The 19,723-nt window shown below is 43.5% G+C and overlaps 1 pseudogene; it reads left to right on the top strand.

Annotated features, from left to right (window-relative positions):
- Positions 1-5,830: 5,830 nt before the first annotated feature.
- LOC136492767 (uncharacterized) lies at positions 5,831-18,839 on the top strand (annotated as a pseudogene).
- Positions 18,840-19,723: the final 884 nt, after the last annotated feature.

Consider the following 19,723-nt stretch of genomic DNA (forward strand, 5'->3'; position numbering starts at 1 on the left):
CTTGCGCGCACCATTGTTGTACATTAGAGGGGCTTGTAGTCTTGTGAGATCACACCAACTGTGTTTGTGGTGTGGCCGCCACCGTGTACCAGAGGGAACAAGGTCCGCGACGTTTTGGTCGGAAGCTTGATAGTGAAGACGGCAAGGTGCATTCGGGAGAGGCTTGCCGAAAGGCACGTCGGAGATCCACTTGCGCGTGGGAAAGGCCCGAGGCTATCCATGGAGTTACCCGACCGGAAGCTTGGCCCTTGCGAGGGATTCCTTAAGAAGGGCTCCAACAAGGACTAGGGTGAAGCTTGCGTGCTTCTCGATACCTCGGTAAAAATACCAGAGTCGTCGACAGGAGTTTGCATATATCTACCTTGCTCTTTAGCTTCCATATTTTATATTATTTGTATTACTACTTTTGCGGTAGAGATAGCAACACACTAGCAAAATCATAGTTACATATTTAGATAGTTTATCTATTGCATATGTTTTGCTAGGGTTAGAAAAAGAGGTCATAGTTTAGAGTTAGATTTTTAAGTTGCCTAATTCACCTTCCTCTCTTAGGCGTCACGGTCCCTTCAATTGGTATCAGAGCCAGGTTGGCTCAATTTGGACCTTTGGCTTAACCGTCGTTGAGCCGACGCTATTTAGAGTGGTTGGGATGGATACCTCTAGGCCTTCGCACTTTGATGGCACTAACTTCCCATACTATAGAGCTAGAATGGCTTGCTACCTTGATGCGGTTGATTTGGGTGTTTGGAGAGTCACTCGTGACGGGATGAAACCCATTAAGAATCCCAATAAACCCACAAAGAGTGATGAAAAAGAAATTCATTTCAATGCTAGAGCTAAGAATTGCTTGTTTGAATCTTTTAGCATGGATGTCTTTAACCAAGTGTTTATTTTAAATATGGTACATGAAATTTGGTTAAAACTTCAAGAGCTTCATGACGGCACAAGTAATGTTCGTGAGCAAAAACATTATCTAGCTAAACAAAATTATGATTCCTTCGAAATGAATGATGATGAGCTTGTTCGAGATATGTATTCTCGTAAGAATCTAATTATCAATGAGCTCCATTCTATAGGATTAACAAAGCAAGATGATGCGGACATCGTGAGGAAGATCATCTCCGTGAAACCACAAAAGAAATATGCAAGCATCATCACCACCCTTCACAACATGGAGGACTTAAGCACCATGACCCCAGCTATAGTCATTGGCAAGATAGTGGCATTTGAAATGTCACGCAAGATGAGTCAAGAAGAAGCCTCTTCATCAAGCAAAGGCAAAGCTCTCGCATGTGGCGAGAAAAAGAAGATGAAAGGCAAGCAAGCTGAGACAAGCTCAAGCTCAAGCTCCTCAAGTGAAGATGAAGAAGATGATGAGGATGAGGATGATGAAGATTCAAGTGATGATCAATCTTTCTCCTCCACCTTCGACCTTGATGAAGAATCAATCAAACTAATCAATAAGGTGGAGAAGATTCAAAAAGCCCAATGTCAATGGTGTGCCCATCCAAATCCAAGATCTTATTTTCACAAATCAAAGAAATGAGTAAAGAAAGAGATGATGCTATGGATGCGGCGAGTTGGGGCACTTTGTGAAAGTTTGTCCAAATAAGCCCACACCCAAGACAAAGAAGAAGGCATGCAAGAAACAAGCCCTCACATCAATAAGGACATGGGATGATTCTTCAAGTGAAGAAGAAGAACATCACAAGAGGCAAGGGCGCAAGCACTCATCATCAAGCTCTTCTCGTATGTGCCTTATGGCACGAGGTAACGAAAGCTCATCCTCTAGTGAGAGTGATAGTGATGATCAAATGCCTTCTTATAAAGAAATTGTGCAACAAAATCTTAATTATGCTAAAGTTTGCACTAGTCAACAAAAGAAGCTCAGAAAAATAAAAGAAAAGCTAGATAGTTCACAAGAAGCATATAAAACTTTGCTTGAACAATATGAGAACTTTACTAATCTCAATGTTGAACTATCTACTAAAATTGAGAAACTTGAGGCTAGTGCAACAACAAATGCATGCATAATCAATGATGAGCAACTTGTAAAGAAAAATGAAAAATTAAAAGAAAAGTTAGCTAGCTCACAAGATGCTTATAAAAGTTTGCTTGCTAAAATAGAAACCATGTGCAAACATTGTGATGAGCTAACTAATAAAGTTGCTAATCTTGGAGCCGTTAGTACAACCCTCACCAAGGTATCTAAAAAGGAAAGTTCTAACATATCTAAAAAGGATGTCTCTACTTCTTGTAATGATTTATGTTTAGACTCATCCTTGTGCAACCAAGTTTGTGTTGAGAAAATTATTATAGATACATGCACACAAGAGGTTGTAAAGGAGAATAAGCAACTCAAGCAAGAAGTAGCTCGCATCACCAAGGACTTGACTCAAGTGAAAGACAAGGCCAAGCAAGCCCAACTTCATCAAGATAACACCGTTAAGGAAGTGAAGAAGCTTGATGAAGGACAAACCATGGTTTGCTACGTGTGCCACAAGAAAGGTCACAAGTCCTATGAGTGCAAGGTGAAGAATGGGGGAGGAGCAAAGAAGAAAAAGAAAAGGCAAACAAGCAAGCTCTCCAACACCTACACCAACAAGGTGGACAAGAAGGCCTCCACACCATACTTGCTAAAGAAGAAGAAACATGACAAGGTGGTGGCTATCAAGGTGAACAAGCAAGCCAACAATGGGGTCAAATGCTTTTGGGTGCCAAAGGAAATCATCTACAACATGAAGAGGGCCAAGAAGGTTTAGATCCCGAAAGGGAAGTGAGAAGTCCAATGGACTTCGAGGAATTTAGAGACTTGTCAAAGTGTGGATGCATTTCATGGGGTGCATCATGATGGACAAAATCATTGCCAAGTGGGTTAGTGAATACTATTGACCCAAATTCCCCTTCCCATGTTAGATAACTAGATTATATTTGCTTCAATTGGTATTAGATTTAACATTCTTACAAATTGGTATCTTTAAGCATCTAGTTACTCTTCAATACCTAGGTTTGCATTTGCATGCTTATATCTTTGGTCATGCATACACTAGGTATATCTTATGGTAGGCTTGCTCAGTTTTATTCTTATTCCTTGGAGCAATTCTACATGGTTTAAAATTGTTTAGGAGCACGGCACATAGCTTGTCTTTCGATTATTCATCTAATATGTGCCAAAGTCCAAATTGTAGATAATCTCTCCCAAATATCGCTTTCGAAAATGACTCTCACATTCATGTGATGTCATCTTTCATGTGGTATTTTTTATTCTAAAATCAATGTGCATGTTTCCTATAAGTATTTCATGCTTGTATGCACAAATTTAGGGGGATGTTACTCTACAAGTTGGATGCTTTGAGACTAACACCTTTTCAAGCTTATCATGTGTGTAGTAGTCTCATTGCAAGGAAAATATAGTCCCCAGAGTAGGCATCATACTTCAAATATTCACCACCTATTGCAAGTGGTAGAAATCAAATTGGTTTACACATGTGGTATTTCTAAATCGATATCATCATATTGATTTCATTTATGATATTTATATGCTTTCTCCATGCATTATATAGATTAAATTCCCTTGTGCAATAATTTGCCAATTATGCATATGCTTTGCCTTCCACCATATGTATGCATATATTTAGGGAGAGCTTGGTCTATATAATGTAAGAGTCAAATTTTGTGACCTATTCCACTCTACACACAAAAGATCACAAAATTTGACCCTCCCTTGTGCTACTAATGTCTTCTTTTTTTGTGTTTGATTCCAAAGGGGGAGAATTTAGAGGACCAAAAGCAAGCATTAATTTGTAGGACCAAAAGCAAGATCATTTACAAGTGGTAATGGTCTATAATATAAGTGGTGTCCACAAGTGGTAATGGTCCGAGAAAGAGAGGATAATGGATTATGGATTAGCCTATGTAATGGGGAGAATTTGTATGAAACAAGGCTTAAATCCATAATGCACAAGGGGACATTTGCAAGGGCAAGATAAGTTTTTATGTAGTCTTACAAGTAGTATCTTTTAACATCATATAACCTTGCCCCTTGCATTACATCCTAGCAAGTAGATAGTTTTTAAATTTCAAATTCTTATTATTTGCTTGTTTTGGTCGTGTTGTCATCAATCACCAAAAGGGGGAGATTGTAAGAAAAATGGACCCTAGGTCCATTTACTTTGGATTTTGGTGTTTGATGACCAACACAACCAAATTGGACTAATGAATTTGCAAGGATTTGTTTTGTAGTTCAATAGGGTGCAAGACGTGACTTGGACAAAGGCGACGTGATGATCCGATGATCAACACCACAAGCAAGACTTTAGGAGCACAAGAGTAGACCCAAGATATCAAGCAAAGTCCAAGCATGAAGAAAAGAACCAAGCCATACGCAAGATCGCGAAGAAACGAACTCACAGAAGTGATCGGACGCTGGAGCAAAGTGATCGGACACTCCGATCAGTGCCTCGACAACAATAGGCGTCAGCAGCAGCGATTAGACGCTGAACAAGTGAATTGACCAAACGCACCGATGACGCTGTTCATCAGCCCAGCAACACACTCAGCATTGACCAGACGCTGGCGGCAAACTGACTGGATGCAGGATAGCAGCGTCCGATCAAGTACAGAGAGATTCTAGAGCGGCGAAAATGCGATCGGACACGTCCGATGGCATGTGACCGAACGCTGGCAGCGTTCGATCAGTTGATCGTGGCTCTAACGGTCAGGATGACTGGACGCGTCTGGTTAGGACATGATCAGCATCTAGTCAGTAGCAGAAAAGTGGGATTTCATCCCCAACAGCTACTTTCTTAGTGGGGCTTATAAATACAACCCCCAATCGGCCATTTGAGTAGTGTGAAGCTGAGGAAAACATATCAAGGGTGTTGACACACCATTTTAGTGATCTCCATTTGTATAGTGCTTAGTGTTTTATTAGGTGATTAGCGTAGGTGTTTTGAGAAGTGCTTAGATTGATTAGACCACCGCTTATGCGGTTGCTCTAGGTTTAGGCCTAGTGTTTAGTGATGTTTGCATACCTCTTACCACTCGGTGCTTGCACGCACCATTGTTGTATATCGGAGGGACTTATAGTTTTGTGAGATCACACCAACCGTGTTTGTGGTGTGGCCGCCACCATGTATCAGAGGGAACAAGGCCCGTGGCGTTTCGGCCGAAAGCTTGATAGTGAAGACGGCGAGGTGCATCCGAGAGAGGCTTCCCAGAAGGCACGTCGGAGACCCACTTGCGCATGGGGAAGGCCTGAGGCTATCCACAGAGTTATCCAACCAGGAGCTTGGCCCTTGCGAGGGATTCCTTGTGAGGGGCTCCAACGAGGACTAGGGGAAGCTTGCGCGATTCTTGATACCTCGGTAAAAATACCGGAGTCATCGATGGGAGTTTGCATATCTCTACCTTGCTCTTTAGCTTCCGCATTTTACATTATTTGTATTACTCCTTTTGCGGTAGAGATAGCAACACACTAGCAAAACCATAGTTGCACATTTAGATAGTTTATCTATTGCATATGTTTTGCTAGGGTTAGAAAAAGAGGCCATAGTTTAGAGTTAGATTTTTAAGTTGCCTAATTCACCCTCCTCTTAGGCATCACGGTCCCTTTGGACGCAAATAAGCGTTTCAGTTGGCCTCATACCCAAAATGTATGCTCTGTTTACGTCTTTTGTTGGAGCCGGTTTTCTTCAGCTAAAACACTGTGCGCGACTAATTTTGGGTTTGCATCGCCCTTTGCATGGGCTGTTGGAGACAGTCTTACCAGTTACAAGTACCAACCCTATTTGCTTGCTCGCAGCCGCTGTCCCCTATGACACCAACCCCGATGCTCGCCGCCTCCCTTCGGTCTCCCCTCTGCCGCTTCCCGCACATCGCCTCTCCCCTAGGTGCCTCCCATGGAGGCGCCTGTGGGGTGAACCCACACCTCCCCTAGCGCAGGCGGCGGGCGCTAGCCTAGCACGTGGACCTACAGTAGGACATGCCGTTCGCGGCCGCCATCGGTGCCTGTGTGCTCACCTCGCTCGTGCTGCCCCCTCCAAGACACCGAGGGTAGGTGAAAGGATCTAACAATGCCTAGAGGGGGGTGAATAGGCGTATCTAAAAATTTACTGCAAATGCTAAGTTCAAATCTATCAGTCGACGTCGGAAGTCCCGACGTTTGGGTCTGAACTCCCGTCGTTGTCAGAAGTTCCAGCGCAAACGTCAGCAGTTCCGACGCCTACGTGAACTACAAAAGCAGTGCCAATTTTAACTTTACGGATAAATAATCTTACAACCTCACTTCCTAGTGGTTTGGTGAAGATGTTGAGTCACTCCCTTGACGCCATAATGCCTCCAAACCGTAGATCGAGTCCAAACCCCAAAATGAAAGTTTGGGAGAGAAAGAGATAAACAAATACAAGTAATCTCTAGCAATCACAACAACAACAAGCATGCGTGACACAAGGATTTATTCCGAGGTTCGGCAACCCCACAAAGGAGCTCCTACGTCCTCGTTGTTGAGGTGACCACCAAGGTCGGAGTCTCTTCCACCTCCTTGCCTCTCTCAAAGCGACCACAAAGGTCACTTGAGCTTTCCACTAAGAAATCAAAGGGTGATACAAACTTCCCAAGGCTCTTCCACAAGATGGAATCGCTTGGGCAATGCCTAGCCGGCTAGAGGCAAAGCCCCAAGAGTAAAAGATGCAAAATCAACTAGCTTGACGAAGAAATCAACTGCTCAAGCTTGCTAAAGTGATGCTCTCACTTAATCCACTCTTCTTTCACCCAAAACCCTAAGGGAATCGAAGATTAGAGCAAAGAGGGAAGGAGAGAGGTGCTTTAGTTGCTTAGGAGCTGTTGAGCACGAAGTGGGTCAGCTGTGAATGAGTTCGTAACGGTTAGAAATGAAGAGAGGGGTATTTATACTCCAAGTGAAAATCTAACCGTTCAGATCTACGTCAAAAGTTCCGACGCAAATCTCGGGACTTCCGACGTTAATAGAAAGCACTATTCATAAAGGGTCAGAAGTCCGCATGTGCAAGTCAATGTTGGAACTCCCGGCAAATGTCAGGACTTCCGACGATTGGAACTTCTGACATACGTCGGGACTTTCGACGTGCGCAGTTAAATAGCTAGCAAAGCTCTAGGTGTCGGGACTCTCGACAAGCTTTGGGACTTCCAATGGTCGGAAGTTCCGACGTACGTCAAAACTTCTGACGAGCACAGACAGCCAGACAGTCAAAACCACCGATGTCGGGATTCCCGGCTTGGGTTGGGACTTCCGACTGTCAGAAGTTCTGACTCACGTCGGGACTTCCGACCTCCATAGTCACCGCACAGCCTAAGTGACTGATAGTCAGAAGTCAGAACTTCATGACTTTCGACTATTGGGAGTTCCGGCTTACGTCGGGACTTTCGACACCGACAGTCATAGAAAAATAATCTACGTGCTCGTGGAGTGCTAGAGCGTCTCTCTTTTGATTTTATTTTAATGCTTGAGCACTCTATTTTCCTCAGACCAACTAAATTTGCATCCCTCTTTATAGTGCGGCGGATCCTAAACTCAAGAACAAAATTAAAACCTTTGGAGAGCGCTTTGAGTTCGTCTGCCTTTTCAACTTCAAAAATTGAGGGATACCATTTCATCTTTATCAACTCTTTGATTCTTTCATGGGACTAATAGCTGCGACATGTCTCATTAAGATCACATTAGTCCCTAATTTGGATGTCATCAATACACCAAAACCCATATAGGGGGCAAATGCACTTTCAGTAGGCGGGCGAGGAGGTGGAGGATGAAGGGTAGCTTGGCTTTGGTGCGATGGACATGAGGATGGCCGTGATGGGGATCATCTCCTTCCTGCCTTACTTCAACTGGTTGGTGAGCGAGGCCCAAGGGTTCAGTGCTCTCCTTCTCCATTTTTCCTGTGATCTCATGGAATTTTCGGTCTTCTGTTCATGCAACTAGACCTAGATCTTTGTGTGGCTAGAAAGGGGAGGCGGTGGTATCTGGTCTACGCTGCCATCTATTTGGCTCCGTACCTTAGGTGGTTTGTAATTCTGAATTCTTAGAGACCAATTTCTGTCGCCTTTGTTATGCTATGGATCAGTTGATTTTGCGTTCTAGTATGTTGGTTTACTTCAGACTTGCTTCTACAAGCTTGTGTAGCTTTACACCCGTCTATTATTAGTTGTCTATGACTATTGTTGTCCAAGGAGCATCTTTTGCTAGGAAAAAATACTTACATGTGCTATTCGATCAGTAGAATTCACAAAAGCTGACTTTAGTGTTTGCGATTATTTTTTAAGTTATCAAAGCAATGGTTATGCTAAAGGTGAACTGTTCTGCAGTGCCTTTCATGAGGTTTGCTGGCAGCCCAGTGTCCTATATTTGTTAGTTTGATCTCTACCAATTGGCCCAATGATCAATTGGACCCTTGGATCCACGCCCTGATCGGGGGCACCCAACCGCTCCATGGTTGGTGGCCCCAGTCGCATAGCACCATAAAAGGGAGGTGAGGGCCAGGGCATAAGGCATGAGGTTCCCCTAAGCTACCTAGGCGCCCTACCGACAATTCCCCAATGCTAACCGATCTAGAGAGAGAGGGTGCTGCTAGCGATGGGAAGCTGCCACCTACTTCATCATCGCCTCTACATCGCCCTGCCCTCTGGACTCCACCGTGCCTATGCTGCCATGACACTGGCGTCCACGTCGTTGTGGTGCCATAGACGCAACTAAGCTAGGGTGAGGTATAGGAACAAGTTACCCCATCTAAGTCAAGATTACCCCCTGATCTATGTTTTAGAGGCATGATCTTCTATCAGTGGTACCAGAGCCAGGTTATCCTAGTGTGTAGATTGTAGATTAGGATAGAAAAGTGAAACAGAATAAGAACCGAAACCCTAACTCTAAGGAAGAAGACCGCCGTCATGTGGGAAGAAGACCACACCGCTGCTTCGACGGCGTGCGGGAAGGAAGCCACCCCAAGCTATCGTGGGCGCATAGGGTAAGAGACAGAAAGAAGGAGATGAGAAAGATCCAATTTGGATCAAAGCAGAGGGTTGATAACCCTAACCTAGAAGGGGAAGAACAACAAAAGAAGGAGGGCCTGATTCAGCCTGATTTGGATCGACCTAGACATGAACCCTAACCCTAACTCGTGAAAAGCAGGCGGGGAAGATGAACAGTGGGTTCGGCCAAACCCTAACCGGCCAAATCTGAACCCTAACCCTACACTCGACCCACTCCAAGAAGAGAGAAGAATGGGTTTTGGGAGATTAACTCACCGGATTAGCTCCGGGAAGCACCGCTGGTTCACCCGTCGTGGGGGTCTTTGTCCCCTACACAAAGTCTGACCCCACCTCCACGCGCCACCGTGAGGCGGCTCGATGAGGCCACGCGTAGCCTCGACGCACGCGCGCTCCGGCGAGCAGCCCCTCGGTGGTGCGGCTAAGCTCAGGCGGCATTGCCATTCACCTGCTTTCTCTCTCTGAAAATGGACGTGTGAGAGAGACGGGAGGGAGAGAGGAAGGAGTGACCTGGGGTTACGGGAGGAGCCGATGCCGAGCGGTTTTGCTCGCGTGAGATCGACGTGGAGCTGTCGGATCTAGATCAACGGTGCAGATCCACCAGGCCAGATTCGGCCCAGGTGGGAGGACGCTTTCCTGGCCTAGGCCCAGGTTGTGGCCTAGGAGGGCGCCATAGGCGAGCACGTGTAACACCCTCAATGTTACACCGTACAGTCTTTTGCTAAAACATTGTATGAGCATTATACTTATGTGTAAATGTGTGTGATATAGGGCATAAAGCAATATACGAAACTTGAAACATTTATCGAAAACATGAAACGAATGTTATAGTTCATGTCGCGTTATATCACTTAGTGTTCTAAACGAATTTTTACTAAACGAGAATGCTATAGAATGCCTATACAAAACTTTAGTAAAGTTTGTAGTATGAACTTCGTAGGCGATAATGAAATAGTTGTGGTCGAGAACAGGATTCGCTGGCTAGCTTACTTAATAACTTGGAAACCGAAGCTGACGCGAATCCAAACAAAAACTTAGTCATTTTCTTAAGTCAGAAAATGGATCGACGAAGCGAAGTTTGGGAATTTTATAGGAGAATTGGGTTAAATAGTGGCATGGTCTTAGGGTTTGTTTTAGTAATTTGATATACCATCTCGAGCATAAAATAGTTGGTTTAGCAATTGAAGCATTGAGGTGGGTTTTGGGGCAGCTTAAAAAATCATGCATGGCACGTTCCGACCGGTGTCAGCGTCTAGACGTGGTCACTGTCTCAGTTTGGCTCGGTGTCGCAGCTCTGGCCTGCCCAACCACGCACCTACCCCACCGCTGCCATGCCCTGACGTGTGCACCCACCCCACCGTTGCTACGCCCTGGTGTGCACATCTGCACCACCACTGCCGCGCTTGTGCAAGCACCCACACACGCACATGCACGCGCACGCCGCACCCAGCGACCTGTCCGCTTGGCCAGCACCACCATCGCCGCGCGCCCATTGCCTTGGCTTGGCCACTGGCGCCGCTTCACCATGTCGTTGACCCCGCGTGTCATGCCACTATGCTGCTACTAGCCATGGCCGCTTGTACGAACTCGCCCGCATGCGCTCTGCCACCGCCGTTGCATCCGCCTACCGCCCTGCCGCCTCACGCTCGCCTGTGCGGTGTCGTGAGCGCGTGGCCACATTTGGCATTACCGCACATCGCCTTGCCTCGTCTACCTTACCGCCACATCGGTGCTCGATGATGCTACACTGCTGCCTCCTCTGACCAGCACCATGCCACTACAGCGTGCAGAGCCAAGCCGCCGCCACCGGTTTGTAAATTATGGCCGTGTGGCCCAATGTCCTTAATGCGTTGTCTATTTCCCCATCACCCTATAGCCATACATGACTGTGCACTGAAGTGACAGCCACATCCCACCACGGCAACGATGAGCACGCCATGCATGTCTCCCCTGTTCTTCTAGAGTCGTGGTCGTCGGACCTGCTCCTCTAAATTCACCGTAGTGGAGCCATCTCAGTTCAGTTAACCCCCTCCGCAACTCCGTCGTGTAGTCAGCCAACTGCCCGACCCCACCTGCAGTGAGCCTCGCCGTGCCATGCTCCAATTCAGAGTTTTCCCTCGTCGGGTCATTAAGACCATCGTGGCACGCATCGAAGGTCAGCTCCCTATCTAGTGCAGCTCATGTCAATTCGTCGCACCGCCAACTTCACCTCCACCTGCTCATCACCCTACGTACCTTTGCCTAATCGCTACCACTACCTAGCCTCCCCTAACACAGCCTTGCCATCGTCGTGCGCCACCGCACCATCCGTGCACATGTGGCTAGCTCGGCTCGGGCCGCCTCTGGCTGAACCATCGCGTCATCTATGTCCATGTGCAGGAGCTCCGCCGTAGTGGATTGGCCTTACTATGGCATCCCAGCTCGTGCTTCCTTCGCCTAGTGCTTCGCGTTCAAGCCTAGTAAGGTATTGGCTCCGTAGATAGGGTGGGAAGGGACTGGTGTGGCCGGTGTAACCGCCCTGTGCCAGCGCCGTCGTGCCTGTGCGCACGTGGGAGGCTAGGGGTATGGTCATGCTAAAGAAGAAAAGGGGGAGGGGGCGAATTGTAATTTAGCAGACTATTAGAATAGTGCGCTTAGTGATCCCGCTATTACTAGGAAGTTCGAGGGCATTTTCGCAAGATGATCGGCTAGGCTACGCCCCCCGCATGGGCCGCGCCGTCTGTCGTGCGCGCGCATTGCTCTGAACTAGGCCGAGCCGCTCGCGTTGGGCCACGCGGTAGAATTGAGTTTTCCATTTTCCAGTAAGGCAATAAATGCTTATTCAATTTAGTTTTGAGCTAAACTTTGATAAATTATAGAAAATTCTGTAGATGTCCTAAAATATTGAAACAAAATTTGTTAGGTTCACAAAAATGCCATCTATCTGTTAGTGTAGTTAGTTTACAGTTAGCTCTGATAATGATAGGTTCATAAATTTGATTTAGAAAGCTTAGTATTACTTAGCTTAATATTTGTAGGAATTTTTGTGGTAAATTGATTATAGCTTTAGCCATGAAACTTTTACAGTAAGATCATTAGATTATTATGTGCTCACTGTAATTTTTGTAGCCCTAGAGTAGTTTGATAAATAGAGTAGCCAGTACCCCTTATTTTATCATATATAAAGTAAATCAGTATTAAGAGTAAGAATATCTTTAGTTGCTAAGATAATATATGTCATGTTTCATACTTGTTAGTGGTAATAGTAGGTAACTTAGCATCTTAGTTGGTAGGACTAGCTTAGTAGCTTGATAGAGGTATTTTATTTTAAGAGTTGTTGTTGCCGTATTACTAAGTGTTGCATCATCATTTCATGCATGTAGATCATGAGTTGATAGAGTTCGTGCTCGTGGACAAATAGGACTATGAGGAGGTCATTGAGGAGTACGAAGAGGAGATTCTCATGGAGGAGGGAGCCTCGGAGTCTTTTGGTGCTGACTTTGTTGACCCACCGCCTGCCCAAGGCAAGCCCCGGTGCATAACCCATATTTTATGATCACTGGATATATATATTATGCGCATTTACGTTACATGCATTTTATGAAAACTACATGCATAAATAGATTCACCTATGAGCCCTACTAGTATAGGTCGAGTAGCTGCTACGCTCATGATTTCGGTAGCATGAGTAACCTGTCGTTACTCATAATAGGTGATAATTATGATCCCTCATGATAAATGATGGAAAGGAAAAATAGTGATCGGACAGGGATATGGTTTGGGTACTGGTGGGTGTAAGAGGTTGTGTCCTGTAGCCAACATGGCATAGCTTGGTTACACTTTTTCCCTGTATGTGTCGGTTAAGGACCGACCATTGCATAAGTCTCGAGTCAAGTCACAGATTTATTATCCTGAGTACATACTTAGGTATGGGCTCAGGGAAGACTTGTTGCTCTCTTGTCGTGGGTTCCGGCTCTTTCCGGACCGACTGATTAGAGGTGGGGATGGTAGAAGTCCTTGCATCGCACTAAGTCCAGGACTTAGGAGCGGGGGCTTGGAGTCCAAGTTTGGATGGGGACCTGGGCCCCATGATAGGAGGGTGATGGGTTGGTCTTGCTTGTGCTTGGGGTACAAGCGAAGCATGTGTTTTTAGGGTACCCAGCTGGGGGCATTGATTCATGAATCGTCTGGCACTCTAGTACGGCTTGTTTTGGGTCTAGCACCGTAGTAAGAACTGAAAGATAGAATGTGATGAATTGGAACTAATTGCTCAACTCTTGCTTGAAAGTAGAACATGTGCTTACATAGAATGGCTAGATAATCAACTAATCATGGCTACTAATAATTACATAAATAAGGACTTACTATTAATATTGCTTTCTATAAAAAAACTAACAAACCATAAAGCTTTGCATATCCCTTGGAGTTAGGAAAATATTCCCATAGTTGGATAAGTGTTGCGAGTACATTGTGTACTCAGAGTTTATTTACCCCTATTGTAGGTAATGCTTGAGGAGTACCATTGTGTGAAGGATTCTTCTAGTGGGCACAGACGGATCCTTATTCTTTATCACTAGATGTTTATTTTTATTCCGCTGTTTAATATCCCACACTCTGACTTGGAAATGTAATAATGTACTTTTTACGCACTTTGGATGTATGAAATGGATTAAGGATTGTAACTCGTTCTTATTATTGGATCCTTGGGGCAAAATATTGACCTTTTGAGCTCTCCCTTGAGGTGTGCCCGACGGATACCGCCTGTTGTAGCTTGCTTTTGGGGTACTTAGTGTCTGGTGGAAGACGACCACCTCCGTAAGTGCGTTATTTCGGACGGTTCTGCCACAACGCGCGAGCTGGGCTAGGCTGTCTCTGCGGTCAGGCCGAGCAAACAATGAAGAATTGAGCCCTTTCCTTTTTTCTTTTTCTAGTGAATTTAGTTTTTTCCTAGAAATTGATTATTGGCTCAAATAAAATTAGTTTTGAGGAGTTTTTCCTGTGGGTAAAATTCACCAATTATGTTTATTTTTCCGCTACAAAGTTTAATGTTTATTATCTTCTAATTAAATTCAAACCAACGAGAGAATTTAATTCGAAGAGCAGCTATATTTAGTAAACTAAGATTATGTTTATCCTCTAATTAAATTAGAACCAGCAGAAAATTTTAAATTAGAGGAGCAGTCCATTTTTGTTTATGTAAGATTATGGTATTATCATTTTCTGACCAACGTTGATGATGATAATATTATAATGAATTTAAGGTTAAAGTTAAATCTCTGATAAATTTTACACCAACATGGTCAATTTTTCAGAGAATAGATAAGGACCAAAAAATATTCCTGAACTAATAGAATGTATTTTATTAACATATTTCTGCTGTGATGAAGTGTTCATTATCTTCTAATTAAATTAGAACCAATGGAAGAATTTAATTTTGAAGAGTAGTTGCATATATTTCAAGTTGATTTATGAGTTTTATGCATTAATTCTATTTTCTGCCCAATGGTGATGTAGAATTGATACAGAAGCACCTTATTTATTTAACCGACGAGATCACTCGGCTGCATGCTAACGGGTTGCATTGATAGGGTATGTGGATAAAAAGGCTTGAGTCAAGCCAGTTCAGGATAATTTTTTATTAGTTTATTAATTTTCTGATTAAATTGGAATCAACGGGAAGATTTAATTGAAAAATGAAGTATAAGTGAATGTTTTAGTCATCATGACTAAATTTTTCGTTACGGTAATTTGTATATAGATTTATCCCGCATGGGGAGAAGTTTGGCATAGTACTTATGCTAGTCAATCCTGCATGGTGGGAGAAGTTTTGTGATGATTCACATGTTTTGTATCCCGCATATCGAGAGAAGTTTGGGTAGCTCTTATGCTATCCTAGTATTGATCGTGGCACAATAGTAATGCATCGTCATGGTCAATACTAACCAAAAGATAAGAAAAGATGCAAGCATGACTTATAAAAGTACTGCTAATGAAAGACCTCATTGAGTTCTTAAAGTGAAATAAGGAAAGTATACTCCTGAACAAATCAAGAAATAACTTTATTTACATGACATAATCATGTGAATGAAGTAAGTTATAAGTGTCTCCTTGTTCATAGGTTTTCTGAATAGTTCTCAAAATTATGGTAGTACAGTTCATGCCATATTTCGAGAAAGAGAATATTAAGATCAATTAAGAAAATACTCTTTATTAAGAGTGAGATAAAGACCGCTGGAGGAGTACAACGGTTACAACAATGATACCCCTAAGCAGAGAAATAGCTAAATTCCTGGACCTTTTAAAGTTACGATAGAAAAATAGCGTAGTCAGTCTCAAAGATGTTAAGGTGGTGCTTAAAGCGCCATATGAGAGTTTAACGGATTAAACCTAAAATAAGATATTTGAAGATACACTATCTTTAGAAAAGATGGGAAGATCTGGGGGAGCATGGTATGTAGAGGTATGTAGAGACCTAAGACTTGAAGAGAAGCGGGACTACATGTTCACTTCTGTGATTCAAAAAAAACAACGAATCTCTTAATACCTGTTGATGTTGTATGACTTACACAACACCTGTTGTTAGCTTTTCGAAGAAGATGAATAATGTAAACAAGGATCTTGTCATACAGGAGCCTGTAGAATCAATTGCCTCTTGGCAATGAAGAGCAACAATAGCCCCATATGAAAGTGCCAGTAGATGAGGCCCCAGAAGGTCTCAAAGAATTAGTAAACCAGTTTTTCTAATGACTATGAAGCCTATGTTAGTAAAAAAATTCAAATGGATGGTGATTCCACCTCATTTAAAGAAGTCATGAGAAGCGTTTACTCGTTTAAATGGCAAGAAGCTATGGAAGTTGAAATGAATTAGGTGAATACCAACGATGTTTGGGACTTAGAAGTAATTCCCAATGGAGCCAAAACAATAGGTTGTTAATGAGTCTACAAGATAAAATGTGATTCCAAAGGGAATATAGAAAGATATAAAGTTGAAATGAATTTGATGAGTACCAATGATGTTTGGGACTTAGAAGTAATTCCTAATGGAGCCAAAACAGTAGACTATTAATGGGTCTACAAGACAAAATATAACTCCAAAGGGAATGTAGAAAGATATAAAGCACGACTTGTGGCAATATGCTTTAAGTAAAGAGAATGAATAGATTACAATGAGAGTTTTCTCTCTAGTCTTATGTAAGGATTCTTTTAGAATCACAATGGTGTTAATGGCTCATTATGATTTAGAGTCACATCAAATGGATGTAAAGACGACATTCCTCAATGGGGATTTATATGAAAATGATTACATGGGACAACCCAAAAGGTTTTGTCATGGAAGAAAAGAACATATGGGATGCCGCCTGTAGAAATCCATTTATGGGTTAAATATAAGTCTCTAGACAGTAGTATTTGAAGTTGATGAAAACAATGAGAAAGTTTGGGTTTCAAAGAAAACGAGAAGGATAATAGCGTTTATGCGATGTTCAAGACTAGAAAAATCATTTTCCACATCCTGTGAAGATGACATTCTACTCACTAGTAGTGATGTTAATCTATCATTGGAGAAGAAGAAGTTTTATCCTCAAGTTTCAATGTGAATGATCTTGGTGAAGCGTCATTGGTTCTAGGAATTGAAATTTACCGAGATAGAAGAAAATGGGGTATTAGGACTATCGCAAAGGCATACTTAGAAAAGATTCTAAAGAAGTAAAGTATGCATACGAGTAAACCTACGCCTGCTCCTATAATCAAGGGTAGTAGATAAGGGAACTTTCAGTGTTTCAGGAACCGATATGAAATCGATCGAATGAACATGGTTCCATATGCTTTAGTTGTTGGAAGCTTGATGAGTGTACAAGTACAAGTAATAACTTACCCTGACGTAGTTTATGTATCCGGGATATTTTGGCAGAAGTACAGTCCAGATATAGATCACTGGAATAGAGTTAAGAATGTCTTGCAATTATGCAAAGTATCATAGGCCTCATACTGAGTAAGAAAGAATAAGTACTCTCAAATAGTCGAGGATACAAAAGTTAAGTCTTGACGATATGTGTAGTGAAATCCACAGCAGTTGCTAACACTCGCAGTTGGAGTATTATTACGGAAAAGCTCCAAAGAAACAATTGTGGTGTCATCAGTGATGCATACCATAGTATAGCTTGACATAAGGTTTAAGGAACAGGTAAAAGAAGGTTAAGGGAATTTGTACCCGGATTTAACAATGGTAGACAACAGCAATAACCATTTAAAGTAAGTTAACTCCTAAGACAACAGATCAAGTGTGCTGCCAAACACATTGACACTAAGTTATATGTTGTAAAGGAGAAAAATCTAGAATCATTTTGAAAGCATTGAGCACATAAGTACCGAGTAAGTACTTGTGGATCTGCTTACCAAAGGCTAACCACCCAGTGCGTTCAGAGAACACACAATCGACATAGATTTATGGGAAAGCCTATGATTTCTGGATACTAAGGGCCTAGTTGAGTATGTGTTTCAAAATAGAGAGGTGCGTTATAGCTATTTAATCCAATGGCAGCATACCGTGACGATGAGACACGCTCTATGCACTGATCTATGATGGAATAGGAACAAGATAAAGTAAGTAAGTTAAGTTTAAGGAATAATGTGAGATCAATAGAGAGAATGTTAGTTTGATCTTCACCAATTGGCCCAATGGTCAATTGGGCCCTTGGATCCGCGCCCTGATCGGGGGCGCCCAACGGCTCCATGGTTGGTAGGCTCCCGTCGCACAGCACCATAAAAAGAAGGTGGGGGCCGGGGCACAAGGCATGAGGTTTCCCTGAGCTACCAGGCGCCCTACCTACAATTCCCTAACGCTAACCGATCCAGAGAAAGGGTGCTGTCAGCGACGGGAAGCCGCCACCGACTTCACCGTCGCCTTTGCATCGCCCCGCCCTCTGGACTCCACCGCGCCTACGCTGCCACGACACCGGCGTCCACATCGCTGCGGCGCCATGGACGCAAGTGTGCTAGGGCGAGGTACAAGGACAAGTTACCCCATCTAAGTCAAGATTATCCTCTGATCTACGTTTTAGAGGTACGATCTTCTATCAATATCTACTTCAATTTTAGTAGTATATATACAGCCTGTTCGCTTGTTGGTTTCAGTCAGAGCTTATCAGCCAGCCAACTGTGTTTTCTTTTCATAATAAATCAGCACCAGCCGGGCTTATCAGCCCAGAAACCAATCAGCGATGCACAAATGTTTCTGGTTAATCATAAAAAAGAACAAAATTTTGTTGTTTTCTTTCTGGTCCCTGTGTTGAAGATTGACTTCATAATGCCTTCTAATTTCACTGATAAACACTGATATTCCTTTTCAGAACTAACTTATCGCTGTCACCTGATGAGAGCTGGTTACCTATTGCTAGTATCTTTTCTGCATTTTACATATTCAGGTCAGTGGTTGAGGTTCCTTGAAACCATTTGAGCAAGTTGCTTCTTTTTGTACTGAAATGCTTTCTTTCCCTTGCAGCTAGAAGCAGGCATCAGAAGTGGTGATATCGAGAGTTTCAAGTTCATCGAGAGAGCTTGGAAGCTCATCTCTCCTAGTGCTGCTAAAGAGAAGGATGGCCACCTTGGAAACAAGAGAGGCTCAATCGGAATAGTACAGTGCAAGGAACTGTACATGTTAGCGTCATGAAATTTCTGCTCACTTATACTTAAGTGATGTCCTTTGTCATTTGGTCCAGGGCGACAGACAGAATAGGAGGATACCAACAGCGCATGAATCAAGGGAGAGGCTTCGCAATTCAGATATCTTCAAGAGGAAGCTTGATGACTCCAACGATGAGAAGCAAAAGAAGTCAGATTGGAACTGATGCTCAAAGGCTCCTTTTCTCCTGCATTTTCCTGAATCTACGGAAAATGGTTTAGGGAGATGCATGCATTTGTAGGAAGCCATGCAGCTACAGGTGAAACTGAAATGGAGCTGTAGCAGTCTGTGTTCGAATGGGTCTGAATCGTCAGATTTTTTTTTTCCCTGGCTCCAAATACTAGATCTTAGGTATAGCTAGCTTCTTACAATGTAGCGCGCACAAATAACTTGTCAGCCAAAGCTAATGGACATGTCACATATGGTGACTTCAGGCTTTTGAGGCTCCGTTGTGTACTCGTATGAATGAAATCATTTTGTTATCTACTCGCACGAATGAAATCATGTTGTTTTTAGTGTCTCTGTGTTAGCAGCAAGGGGGAACGGATCGAGACGAACAGATCAGGGGCGAGAAGAACAGCAGAGGCAGGAAAAACAGATGAATCTCAGGTTCGAGTGTAGAGTTGTTTGTTTACAATATTCATGCCTCTCCACGGCAAAGATCAGAGCTCATATAGGAAACTCACACCTACTCCTAACTGGGCTCACTTGGCGGCCCATTCCGGCCCAAACACCTTGGTACTCTTTATCTTGGGCCTCTTCATGCTTCCTCCTGCCTCAGCTGAAGCCGATGAGCTCAGATGCTTAACCGGCGCCGGCCCAGGAAAAGGAATCCTGACATCCCCTCCCTCTTGCGTGCCTGGATGCCCCAAGACAGCGGCGCGAGGAAATTGCTGACGAAGATAGTCCAAATCTTCCCAGGTAGACAAAGAAGAAGGCAACTGATACCACTTAACCAAACCTTGGTGCACAGGTGTTGATCCCTTGATGATTGTTCGACGCTGAAGAATCTTCTCTGGAATACTCCAGCGAATAGATGATGGTGGCAGC

The sequence above is a fragment of the Miscanthus floridulus genome, chromosome 11 (assembly GCF_019320115.1).
Source record: "Miscanthus floridulus cultivar M001 chromosome 11, ASM1932011v1, whole genome shotgun sequence".
Classification (NCBI taxonomy): Eukaryota; Viridiplantae; Streptophyta; class Magnoliopsida; order Poales; family Poaceae; genus Miscanthus; species Miscanthus floridulus.